The 14,090-nt window shown below is 41.1% G+C and overlaps 1 long non-coding RNA gene across 1 annotated transcript; it reads right to left on the bottom strand.

Annotated features, from left to right (window-relative positions):
* Positions 1 to 3,178: 3,178 nt before the first annotated feature.
* On the bottom strand, positions 3,179 to 6,317 carry LOC124614020. Its single transcript, XR_006979680.1, has 2 exons — positions 6,160 to 6,317; positions 3,179 to 3,513 (listed from the first exon to the last, which is right to left on the bottom strand). It is a non-coding gene; the product is annotated as an uncharacterized LOC124614020 (long non-coding RNA).
* Between the last annotated feature and the right edge of the window lie 7,773 nt (positions 6,318 to 14,090).

Here is a 14,090-nt window from a genome sequence, read left to right as displayed (position 1 = left end):
GGTTTAGTTGGTGTAGCGAATGTCAACTTTTCTTTTCTAACAGCATCCAATGCTGATTAAATAGCTTGGGAATCTAATTCTTGTTTTAATAATTTTCTTAAATAATTTCATGGGGTCTTAACATAAACATACCGTAAGAAAACATAACTTTTTAGCAAGCTGTAAATACACCAAAGCGTAGTATACTTATTTTACGAAATACGCTTGTCCTATTATCAAGTGCGATGTTTTGAAACAAGGTACTTATATGAAAAGATATATGTTCGGACAAAGTGGCAATTTTTCCACTTTGTCCCGTCAGGTGACTGGTCTCACTGCCCGAATGGACGCCATGACACTAAATGTTGACTGAATATGAAATTGCATAACCTAAACAATTCATAAACGTGTGTTTTATAAGTCTAAAATAAGAAGTATTGTCATCTTTGTAGCAATTAATTGTCAGAACATATATTTTTAATACCTGCAAATGGATCTGTCACTCGCCTTCCACCAAACATAGAAAAACCACAAAATATTTCACTGCAGAGGAGCGCAGGGATCTATCACCACGAAACTCGCTGACGAAACCAAAGAAGCATGAATAGTTTTAAATGTTCCCCAGTTACTGCAAGAATTTCCAAGAGAGTAATACGAAGTTGCCACTTTACCTGCTCTGCCTGCTACAGCCGTCTCTATTCTACAAGATAATGATATCGTTGAAAGAGCACCACGCCCTTTTCAGTCTTCCGATGGCTGGGTGCAAAGCTGTGCTTAGTTCCAAACCACCATCTTTATTTATATTCTTACGTTCACTTCACCATTTACAACACTATCTCAGAAAACGTAAGTCCGTTTAATAAGACATGTCTCGTCGAATCCAGTTTGTTGTTTGTTTTTGAGAGCACATTCTGCTGCTGCTGATTTCTAAGGGTACCGTAGGCGAAGTTACTTTTCGTGTTTTTTGCCCGCTCAATCTGTCCCGACATAAAACTCTCTACACCTATACGGTTTTTTATGTATAAGTGGCTCCATGACTCTGAAATAACCCACTTTCAGCTATATATGTACTGTTGCAGGAAATTGTTTAGACTATTTTGTTGCTATTTGTGGGCCAGTATCTTACCACTCCTGTGCCACATCAGGCGGAACAGAGGAGATAACATTTCACAGGACTTTCCAAAATTCTTGGGGTAAGTGGCAACGAAGTTCAGGTTGGTGTGTAGAATTTATCAGACTGGCGAACTACTATCAGACTTCCGTAAAAAAGCATCCACACAATTGAGAAGATAGTAAGGGCAGGTAAGTGCGAGAAATATAAAACAGCCAGCTTAACATTTCATGCTGCCAAACTGCTGAGAAGAGTAATATACAGAAGAAAGGAAAAGAAAATTGACGACCTCTTAGACGACGATCAGTTTGACTTTCGGAAATGTAAAGGCACCAGAGACGCATTTCTGACGTTGCACTTGATAATTGAAGCAAGACTGATGAAAAATCAATGCACGTTCATAGGATTTGTCGATCTGTAAGAAACGTTCAGCAATGTAATATGGTGGAACACGTTAGAAATTCTGTGGAAAAGAGGAGTAAGATAAAGACTGGTGATATAGAATATATACAAGAATCAGAGGGAAGAATAATACTGGAAGACTAAGAACGAAGTCCTCGTACTGAAAAGGGTGTAAGAAATGGATGGAGTCTATCGCCGCTGCTGCTCACTCTCTACATCGAAGAATCAATGACGAGAATAAAATAAGAGTGGAATTAAAATGCAGGGTAAAGTATATCAATTATCAAATTCGCTGCTGACATTGCTATAATCAGTGACAGTAAAGAGCAATTACAGGATCTGTTGAAGGGAGTGAATAGTCTAATGAGTACGGAATACGGATTGAGAGTAAACCGAGAAAGAGAGAAGTAATGAGAACTACCAAAAATGGGAGTAGCAAGAAACTTAACATCAAAATTATTTCTCGTGAAGCAGATGAATTTAAGGACTTCTGCTATCTTGGAAGCAAAATAAGCAATATGAAGCAAGTAGGACATAAAAAGTAGACTAGCACAGGGCAAGGACGGTATTTCTGGTCGAGAGTAGTCTACTGGCATCCAACATAGGCCTTAATTTGAGAAAGATATTTTTGAGAATTAGGTATGGAGCACAACATCTTTTGTCTTCACTCGCCACCCATTCTCCTTGTCTGTTTTCCTCATTTGGAAGCATGTGTGGATCTTCTTTGTTAATCTGTCTTCCTTAACCCTCTCTAGAGGCCCAAAGGTTATGACACGCACTTCCTTGAACTCATTGTAGGGCAGAATGTGTGTATTTCTTTATTTGGTCTCAAAACACAACTACCATCTTCCTGCACGATTTGACCTAACATTTTTCGCAACTTTCTACTTTCTTTCATTTCTAAATCTTGTAATGCCATTTTGTATCCGTGTTTTGTAACACCGCAGTTCAACATATGTAAAAAAATATTTCTTCCGCGGATTTATCACTTTAGTGTAGGGTGTTTTCATTTTTTGAGTTCTCATTTTAACTGATGCTTTTTCAGTTTTCATTTTCATCCAGATATTTGAAGTTGTCTATTTCCTCGAAATTGTCGTATTTGGTTTTTAAAATTCTTTGTGCATTAATTTTATCCGTAATATAATCTGTCTTTTCAAAAGACATTTGCAGATCCACCTTTCCAACTGTTCGCTTCAGAAATTCTAGTTTTTTTTTCCATTCATTCTCTATGGTTACAACTATTATAACGAGGTCGTCTGTAACAACTTATTTCCTCTTTCGATCTATTCAGCCATACGAAATTATTGACGTTTTGTTTTATTCCTCTGTTTTATATTCTTTTTCCTCCACACAACTGAATAACAATGGCGACAAACTGTCTATAGTCTGACCCTTGATACAGCTTGGAAGGCACTAGAAGTGGCTCCAAGAACTTTAACTTTATATACTGTGTTTGTGGAAGTTGGTGTAGTTGTTCCGAGAGTTTTCCTATCTATTACAAATTCCTTCAACGTTTTGAGGAGGGAGTCTACGTATATTAAATCATTTGCGTTTTTAAAACTAGCAAATATTAGTGCTAACACTTTACGAGTACGTTATGTTTCATTTACCCAATTATTTGTTTAGAGTTTAGAATTTGGTCTGGATGGGATCTGCTATTTCTTAATCCAGTAAAAACAGCACATATACTAAGAACAAGTGTTTATTGTTTACAATATGTACAGACAGATGCCTTTACTCATTATGACATCTGGCAGAGCAAGCAGCTTTGGCACTGCAGGTCTCCTGGAAGAAATCCAGTTGACGCCATAGGAATTGCAGTTACAATGGTGAAGTCAGGCCCCTCAGCCGTGGTGCCCATGGTGGCCGCCGCCATAGTTTCCGCCGCCATGATGTCCCCCATGGTGGCCGCCGCCACCGCGGTGTCCTCCGTGGTGCGCAGCCTCCGGTTCGGCCACCGCAGCGGCCTGCACCGACACGCAACACACGGCAGCCAGCACCAGCAGCGCCGCAATGACAACCTGTCCGACAGTGGGCAGCACGTTACGGCGTGAAGGGGAGAGTTTAAAGCAAAATGCAAATAACGTTCCAGGGACGCTCGCACAGCAGGAGGAGGGAGAAGCGTCACGAAACGAGCCTACTTCTGCAACGAGTCACTTGGGAAACACAGAACATGTGAACTTGCTACACTACCTCTTACCTTGTCTCCTACAAGACACATCCATTCTATAATTATTTTTAGGCTTGTAACGAGATTCAGTATTCCTCAAATTCAACAATGTCTACTACACTCTACTCATCATACGAATAAACCTGATGTAAACAAACACAAAGGCGATGGTTGGTCACATGCAGTAGAATCCGTACACTGGTGTTGTTACGCCCCCGGAAGTAGGTCCTACTCATGTATTAGATATGTTACTATTAATTTACGTTAAACGAAACTTTAAGATTTTTTGATGTTTTAACAGCCATCAAAGGTTTCTTAATCGCGCTATAGCTGTGTAATTATTATTTAAAAAAACGCATACAGTTACAATCTCTGTACTGTTGTGTCCTGATTGTCGCGCTGTTAATATGCAATATGAAAATGTCTGAGGCTACGTGCTGCTCCGTAGTGAAACACGCGTGTGGAACACGGTAAATGCCGAGAAATAAGTTGTACTTAGTGTCTTTCATAAATTTACAGAAAAATGTTGGCGTTGAAATTTTGCGTGTGGTTGAGATACAAATCCACATCGGATGTATAGCGGAATCGGTACTCTATAGAAACTTGAAAAACAATCATTTTCACAGCATCGAACACACCATGAAAATGCTACATTTTTACATTTGCCTCTGTACCTTTTCGATATGGATCCAACAGAAATGATCTGGAGCCGACTTAAGGGATTTGTCGCGAGAAATAACAAGACGCACTGGAACTAACTCACGCAGCTTTTTCACATATCACAGGCGGGATATAGAACGGCACGTCATAAAAGAAGAGGAGAAAAGGCAGCGCCTGAGTGGCTTCGTGTATTCTGTTGTTGATCGACTCGTTGTCAACGTGGCAGATGACAGTTCCAGAACTGAAATATATTTCTCCGATTGGTGTTAGGAAGGAGCTCAGAGATTAGGAGACGACCGACTGTAATTGATACCTTCAGTGGCTTCAGTATTCAACAATACGCAGTATGCTTTTGCATTCCACATAGATCACTCAGAAATATTACCCTACTTTTAAGTTAAGAATTTTCATCACTCTTGTTTGTAATTAGAATACTACGTTAGGTGAAAAAGAGAGCATTTTATGCTTTCCGTCTGCTCACCTAAGAAGCGTGCGGTCGTGCTGGAGTTTTGCCGAAAATTATTTCATTCTGTTTAACAATTAAATGCCGTTCGAACCTATATTGTTTCTCTGCTCGTCTCTTTTCACGTCTGAACTGCAAGTACTGCCATCATTGCACTGTAGTTGGACCAGTGACGTACAGGTTAAATGCGCAGGTAAAGCTGTTGTCCCGCATTATCGCTCAGCCTTTGTACGTGTAACACAACATAAAACGTATTGTATGATCGTACTTGACTGTAACGGACACAGCGTGGCTTCGGCTCCACGCGAAACCGAGATCCAATCAGACTCACGCAAACGCGGAAGAATACATGATGTAATGTTTACATCAGGTTTATCCTTATGATGAACACACTATATATGCTGCGTCAATACCGTAAATGTGTGATTGTAGGGGTAATGCTGCCGATGACGTCACTAAAGCGGAGTTTCTAAACACGGTTTTCCGGAATTCCTTCACAAGAAGACGGATTAAATATTCCAGAATGGGAATTAAGAACAGCTGCCAATACGAGTAACTTAGAAGTAGTGCACGAAGTAACTTAAACCACTTAACAATGGCAATCTTCCAGTCCAGACCGGATAATAATTAGGTTCCTTTTAGAGTGTGCTGATTCAGTACCTCACAGTCATATATAACCGTTCGCTCGTCGAAAGCTCCGTACATGTAGGGTTTCACTTCCGTGATTCCAAACAAATATTTTAATGTTTTATGTGCGCTCACACCGCGAAAAAACCCCGTATGTGATACTCTTACCAAGGGCCCTAACGTATGTCGCTTTTCCGCCGCACTGAAGTAAGAGATATAACATGCTGTAAGCAAAAGAAATTTTTTTCATGTAGCTTCTTAATGCAGAAGGGGGAAAAATTCTCTAACTGCTATATAATGATCAGCCTATACCAGAAAATCAGTTCCACTAAGAAAACTTGAGTCAGCTAGATGAGAACCATCTTCTGTAGTTGAGAGAAGCGGTGTAACGACTAATGAGCGTAAGTTTTATTAAACATTGTGCAGTGTACGGAAGTTATTTTATCCGTATTATAGGACTCTCGGTAACCTGTTATATTCGGAATGGGACATAGATACGGCGGTTTGAATGCGCACCTACTCATCGTAAGCTGTTCTGCCTCGATCCCTTCATCTATATTGGTAAAATTGTATTACCGTCTTTCTGAAATGCTACTACATTATTCCACCAATTTGTGTCTACGTAACATAAGCATTATCGCGCAATTTTCGGTTGTACAGAAATATCTGGTCGTCCTCGAGACAATGGTAAACGTTCAAAACAATATAAAAGAGTGATTATTAGTAGTACCTGTACTGCATACTTACCAGGAAGCTCTTCATGTCGCCGAGGTAAGATGACAGCTCACTGTTCACAACGAGTATGGTGAACTTTTCGGCAGAGCGGAGCTTTTATACCTTAAGCATTCAGGGACGGACAGGACCAAAACACGTAAGGCGCGAGAATGCTATATTGATCACGTGTGAACTTCTGGGAGCAGCACGACGGTTACAGACACGCATGTGTACCTGCGTCTCAGTGTCACGTGTTAGTGAAAACAAAACAGGACCGGTTCCAGGCGAGTGTGGGCTTCGGGGGTTCACCGACGACGGCGAAAACGTGCGTGTAAGCTGACCTCTAATAGCGCATGCGCGTGTTCCAAAAACCGGTCGCCGCGCCTTTTTTAGGTGTTTAGCCTATCGTCTTCTGCTCATACATAAAACGCACCGCGAAACATGAGATACAGTTTGACAGTTATGCCAGCCAGCGTCCAGTTACAAAAAAAGGCCGTGGCCACTTGTTGCCCTCCACTGCTGCCACAAAAAAATTATAAACCAGTTGCTGCTGTCCCCTGAAGTAGCATTTGGTAGCGAATGCGATGTTTTTGTCATGCTTAGAGACGGACGAAATATTTTGCTCTTGTTGCCCTCCACTGCTGCCACAAAAAAATTATAAACCAGTTGCTGCTGTCCCCTGAAGTAGCATTTGGTAGCGAATGCGATGTTTTTGTCATGCTTAGAGACGGACGAAATATTTTGCTCTTGGGCTCATAATGTTTACGTGCTACGGATACGACAATCAGTCTTAGTTATTGCTCTGCTAGCAACTTCATGCTACCTATAAAGGAGTTGTCGTTACGGATTCCAGCCCAGAAACCTATTTGATGTACTTCTGTACACTGGTCTATGCTATGCAGGTCACTTCGTCTGTACACAACTAATGGAACTTTTTTTTATTTTTTATTTTTTTTAAATCACGAGCCTTCTGTTTAGTTTGATGCGGCCTGCCACGAATACCTGAATTCCTCTCCTGTGTCAAACTTTTCATCTGTGAGTGTGCAACTTACGTTCAGTTATTTGCTGGTTGTATTCCAGTCACTGTCCTGCCTCCCTTACAGTTTTCCCCTCTACAGCTCCCTCTAGTAACACTGAAGTTATCTCCTGATGCCTTAACAGAAGTCCTATCACAGTGTCTCTACTTCTTGTCAGTATTTTCCGTGTGTTCCTCTCCTCGTAGGTTCTGCGGAGAACCTCTTCATTCCTTACCTTATCAGTCCACCAAATTTTTAACATTTTCTGTACCACCATATCTCAAAGGCTTCGATTCTCTTCTGTCTGGGTTTCCCAAGGTCCGTGTTCGGTTACCATATAATGCTGTGCTCCAAACGTATACTCTCAGGAACTTCTTATTCAAATTAAGGCATACTTTTGATACTCGTGGGCTTCCATTGGCTAGAAATCCCCCTTTTCTCATTTTCTGCCTGCTTTCTATGTTCTGCTACATAGCAGAATTGCTTAAAGTTTTTTACTTCGTGATCTCCGAATTGCCGTTATGTTTCTCACGTTTTTCATTTCTGCTACTTGTCATTACTTTTCTATTTCTTCATTTTACACTCAGTTCACATTCTGTATTCAATAGACTGTTCATCCCATTCAACAGATCTCGTAATTATTCTTGACGTTCACTGAGGAAAGTCATCAGCGAATCTTATCACTGACATTTTTTCATCTTGAATTTTAATCCCACTGCCGATACTTTGCTTCTTCGATGCATAGACTGAACGGTAGGGGCGAAAGATTATATCCATGTTTTACCGTTTTTAATCCGAGCACTTCGTCACTGATAGTACACTCTTATTATTCCCTCTTGGCTCTTGTACATATTGTAATATTACCCGTCTGTCCCTGTAACTTAATCCTATTTTTCCCAGAATTTCGGGCATCTTTACATTATCGAACGCTTTTTCCATGTCGACAAATCCTATGAACGTGGCCGGTCGTTGTGGCTGAGCGGTTTTAAGCGCTTCAGTCCGAAACCGAGCTGCTGCTACGGTTGCAGGTTCGAATTCTGCCGCGAGCATGAATGTGAGTGCTGCCCTTAGGTTAGTTAGGTTTAAGTAGTTCCAAGTCTAGGGGACTGATGACCTCAGATGTTAAGTCCCATGGTGCTGAGAGCCATTTGAACTATTTTGAACCTATGTATGCGTACTGAATTTTCTTTAGTCTTCCTTCCATTATCAATCGCATCGTCAGTACTGTGCTCTCTTATACCTTTACCTTTCGTAAAGCCAAACTGATAGTCATTTGACAGATCTTCCATTTCCTTCTTACTGTGTTCAAGCCTTCTTCTCGCTCTGCATTTTTAGCCTCCAAACTTCCCTCTACTAACAAATTGGCCATTCCTCAGTATACCGAGCGAGGTGGCGCAGTGGTTAGACACTGGACTCGCATTCGGGAGGACGACGGTTCAATCCCGCGTCCGGCCATCCTAATTTAGGTTTTCCGTGATTTCCCTAAATCACTCCAGGTAAATGCCGGGATGGTTCCTCTGAAAGGGCACGGCCGACTTCCTTCCCCATCCTTCCCTAATCCGATGAGACCGATGACCTCGCTGTCTGGTCTGCTTCCCCAAAAACAACCAATCAACCTCAGCATATCCCTCCTTTTAGTCAAGTTGTGACATAAATTTCTGTTTGCTCGAGTTTGACTCAGTGTCTCCTCGCCCGTTATTCGATCTGCCGATATAGTCTTTTTCTGTAGCCTCACATCTTAAAAGCTTTTATTCTCTTCCTACTGAACTTCTTATCGACCATGTTCCATTTCTGTACAAAGTTGCATAATGGACAAATACCTTCATAAAGGACTCCACACTACATGAATATATATTAGATGTAACAGATTTTCCTTTTTGAGAAATGCTTCACTCATTATTGTCAGTCTGCATTTCATATCATCATCCATTATTTAGCTGGTCAAACAGTAAAACTCATTTACCTTTACTGTCTCTTTTCCCTAATCTAATTTCCTCAGATTACGCTCTTATTATACTTTTGTTGACATTGATCTTTGTGACTCTTTTCAGGACCTATCCATTTCGTTCAATGCTCATCGAAGTTCTTTGTCGTCACGGACAGAATTCCAAAGTCGTTGGCAAGCCTCAAGATTTCTGTTCCTTGTATCTGAACTTTCTTTCGTCAAAGTTCGCCTTGGTTTGTTTCACTGCCTGCTTCATGTACATAGTGAATAACATCCGTGATAGGCTACAACGCTGTCTCGCTCCTTCCTCTACAACCATTTTGCCTTTGTAGCGGCACTTGTGTCAGTACTAAAGTGAGTTTGCTGGTAGATTTATGAATTTCTAACTGTCCTAATGAAGGATGATGCCATATGCTGGATATATTCAAGAACTGTTGGTATAGATATTTCGTAAACTTCTCCTTTTTTTTCAAAGAGAGCTTTTTGGTGAATCGGTAGCAGGTAAATACGCTTTAATTAGTTCGTCGTTATTTATTTCATAACGACTACTTGCAGAGCGGAAGCTACGTTACCAAATTCTCATGCTCGTTGAAGCTTGACAAATTGTTACATTGCTATAAGAGTGTTGTAACATACTCGTATCTGGTTTTACGAATGCAGATATCTCCTCAGTCGCTTCCAGTGTGGGTCACTGTAGATATAATCTCACTCTGCTGATGGCAGCTATAAAGCTTGTTTTCCTACGCAACAAAACCTCACGGGAGTCCTACTCGAGCTTCGGAAGTCATACGGTGCCACTTGCAGGCATAACATCTTGGGAAGCTCTATTAATGACTCTCCCTCTGTCGACCACCTGGTATTCAGAGTTCTTCCCGTTATGACACCATTACAGATACCGAAATGTGGAAGTCATAACAGTGAGTCTTGAGAAGGACAAAGGCTTCTTATTCTCACATTCTTATAAATCGTCATTAACTGTATTACGTCCAATCTAATGGAACCAGTAAGGTGTTATTTATTGGTGGGCGAATTTACTTTATTCCACTCAGATGCGGTAATAGCAAGACGTCAGTTGCAGCTGTCTTTAAAAGACTGGAGGAGTGGACTCCACGAACAATCTACAGATTTTTTCATTTTTTCATAATGTGCGGCCACAGGCATTATATATTTCTTTAAAGTCAGTACCACCATTAGACTGTTTTTTATTTGCAGTGTTACATTTACACAATCATGATTTCGGCTTTAAATTGCCATTATCAAGTGTTTTAATGCTACACATCGCCTAAGATAGCATACTGTCGTATTTAAAATACTGACCCTTAGACAATGTGTCTAATAGTGTATTTTAAATACGACAGTATGCTGTCTTAGGCGATGTGTAGCATTAAAACACTTGAAAATGGCAATTTAAAGCCGAAATCATGATCATGTGAATGTAACACTGCAAATAAAAAACAGTCTAATGGCGGTACTGAATTTAAAGAAATCCACAGATTCTCCATAGAGAAATGCATGTTCATGGACTTCCGACGTTCTTGAGTGTAGAAGAACTTATTCTTTCTAAAGAAAAGAATTCTTGCCCTAATAATAATCATAATTATTTAGAAAACTTATCATGTTTCTCTTATGGCCACCATTGGTTTCATCATCTGAACAATATTTTGAGATTCGTATATACTCTGTGTAAGAAATGACGTTTCATTTTTCGTGATTGATGTCATGGCTTTCGGTCTGCCACTCATTACATTACTTCAGAATTAAAACACTCAAATTTCCACTGTAGCACAATTTTCTTCCATTTCATTCCCTGTCGCCCATTAACAGCATAGTGTAAAATCCTTCTATTCTGTAGAATGCCTTGGTATGTACAAAATATCTGATGGTTTTAGACACACTATGAAATGTAAGTTTAGGCATTCTATAAAGTTTTTAGTTATTACGCAGAATGCCCAGTACCACTTCCGCAAAGTGCGATGAAGGCACACGACGAGAAGCCTTTACTAATCTATAAGCATTTGAAAATGAAAGAACGAAACTACGAAGTAAAGTGCAGGATATCATTATCGGAAGAGAGTTAAAGCAGAACTGAGACCGAAGTACTTGTGACAGTAAGTACTCACTTTTCTTCATTTATTTTTAAAAAAAAACACTTTAAATTATCACGATTTAAGGAAGAATGCGAACAGAACATTGTTACCGGTAAAACACAAAAGCAGAAATGGCATGGCCCACTTATTGCAGCAGGGAAGGCTAGCATGACGTTTTGAATTGCACTCAATTTTCTTTTTGACACAAAGGGAAGTCATATTTTGGCATTTAGTGTTGCACATACACCTGACGAATACTTGGCCGCTTCCTGTGGACTAAGAAGTAGCTACAGATCGGAGAGATATTTCGTGATCAGCAAGGTCTTCATCCCTCATTAAGTTCATTGAACAAAAGGTGTGTTGAATCCCGCCTTGACGTTAAATATGTGGGGTCTAGGAAACCTGCCTTCTCGCATCGCTAGACAACATTTAAACAAATCGTATTAATGAGTTTTATTACGAAGTGAACAATGACAATACTCAACTTTGACCGTAAGACGGAAGTATCGTAGGCAAAGGGCGACATGCAAATAAGAAATCTCTTCGGTATATACAATTCCTAAGTTGCTGGTCTTGAAGTGCCTGATCTTGACGCTGCTGTAGAAGTGGACCACGACCGGTCATGAACGGCGCTTACGTTCTCTTCACATAGAGGCCTCTGATGTCGCGTTGTCATCCTGGAGAGGGGTCGGTCAGCGTGCGATTGGCTGACGTCACAATCCACTCTGCCCTATCGTTTCCGACTGGCGTGCCGTCGCTTGACTTTACGCCGTCTCACAATGAATACTGATCCTGCGTAAAGCTTCAAGATTCCTTCTGCAGTTCCAAGCCGGTAAAAGCCATCCGCCATCACCTCCATAACAACTACCAACGGATTGCCTGACTCACCACGCCCTTTGTCGAGGCTTGGAATCGGAGTTTACGCAGTGGCACCTAAAGGTACGGGAGGAAATTTTTGGTCAGAACCCTCTTTTTTTTTTTTTTTTTTGGCCTTTATCTCAAGGTTTAGTTTCGATTCAGTTTTACTTTGGATAAGATTCTCAAGACTGGAGCAAAGTTGACACAAAACGCTAACCCCTTAAACTTCTACCTCATTGCTGTCAACGTATTTAGGAGAATGTCCACAGATGGCACGAACGTTTCGGTTACCGTTTTGAAATGTGTGAGCGCTGCTGGTTTCTATCAAGCCGACGCAGCACATATCAGATAAAGAAGGATTTTCGGTAACTGCAGAAATTGAAGGCTCTTCGGTAACTATAGCTTCATCAGTGTTTTGGTTTCCTCCATCATGAACTGCATTCTCATCTACGTCTCCCTTTGCATTGAGGCATCTCGTCTTTCTTTATCCTGTTGTGTTGTTTCTACGCTCACTATTATTTTTGCAGCTCTTCCTCAATCTGTACGTCTTGTGAAAGGTCATTAGGCAGGGACGACGTCGAGAGTCCTACACCAGCTGCGCCTACAGACAGAGCTTCATATGGTGAACCGATAATCTCAGAATGGAAAGTTTTGTTTTTCGTAATTTGGACGAATCGCAGGCCGTCACTCCAGCAGAATAATTTCGATGTCGTGTTTGCACTTTCGACACTCCCTTAATTTGTGAGTGGCGTGGCTTACCACGGGCGATCTTCAACGTGGGCCAATACTCCATTAGCCTGCTTATCACATTGTTTGCAAATTCCCTAGCGTTATCGACTGTAGAATTGATGGAGCACAAAGAAAATTAAATATGTCGATGAGGTTGTTGCCTACTTCTTTCGCCCTCTTTGATTTCAGTGCTCTGGCAACTACAACCTTAGTGAGCTAATATCGGTAGACCATTACAAACTTGGTCGAGGGGTAGCGTCTTTGAGTAATGGACAAGACGTCCTCAATCTCGGGTTCGAACTCCGTCATCTATTAGGTCCTGAACATAAATCGTCAGCATTGGCGGCCGAACTCAGTCCGAAACGTGACTCATCACTGAAGAAAAGTCTACTCCAGTCAGTGATATACTAGGAAGAAGAAGTGTCTGGAGACGCCCAGGACAGTGCTGGGATACCGACGTGCTTATCGCCCGCCAGGTGACCCTACAACCATGAGTGATGCTCTGGTGTGCTATTTCTTGTCATAGCGTAGTAAAAGATGTCACCTTCATTCTGCCAATGGCCTTGTCAAAGGTGATGGAGGAGGGGACAGAGGTTCAGTGCACCCCTGGGATGGAAAACTACTCCTAAATGTGGAAGAATCAGCAGTGACTAATGGCATGAGCATGCAGAAGGCGACGGAAACCACTTTATTAAAGACAAATCATTTTTGTATCCACATGGCATGAGGCCTGTGATTGAAAGAGTGTCATCATGATTTCGCCATAGGTAAAGGGTTACGGAATAGTCCCCCATTCGGATCTCCGGCAGGGGTCTGGCGAGGCCGAGGTGACCATGACAACGAAAGCATAACGTTCTATGAGTCGGGGCGTGGAATGTTAGAAGTTAGAAAGTTATAGGGAAGCTAAAAAATCTGAACAGGGAAATACAAAGGCTCAATCTAGATATAGTGGGGGTCATTGAAGTGAAATGTGAAGAAGACAAGGTTTTCTGGTCAGACGAGTATAAGGTAACATCAACAGCAACAGGGAATGGTATAAGTGGAGCAGGATCAGTAATGAATATGAAGGTAGGACAGAGACTGTGTTACTGTGTTACTGTGTACAGTTCAAAGATAGGACTATTCTCATCAGAATCGACATTAATTCAACACCACCAACAACAATAGTTCAGGTATATATGCCGACTTCGCAAGCTAAAGATGAACATATAGCGAAAGTATAAGAGATATTGAACAGGTAATAAAATGAAAATCTAATAGTCATGTGGGACTGGAATGCGATGGTAGGGGAAGGAATAGAAGAATGCGTTACAGAAGAATATGGGCTTG

The sequence above is a fragment of the Schistocerca americana genome, chromosome 4 (assembly GCF_021461395.2).
Source record: "Schistocerca americana isolate TAMUIC-IGC-003095 chromosome 4, iqSchAmer2.1, whole genome shotgun sequence".
In the NCBI taxonomy this organism is placed as follows: domain Eukaryota; kingdom Metazoa; phylum Arthropoda; class Insecta; order Orthoptera; family Acrididae; genus Schistocerca; species Schistocerca americana.
Note: the sequence above shows the minus strand (reverse complement) of the source record. Positions and strands in the feature narration are given on the sequence as shown.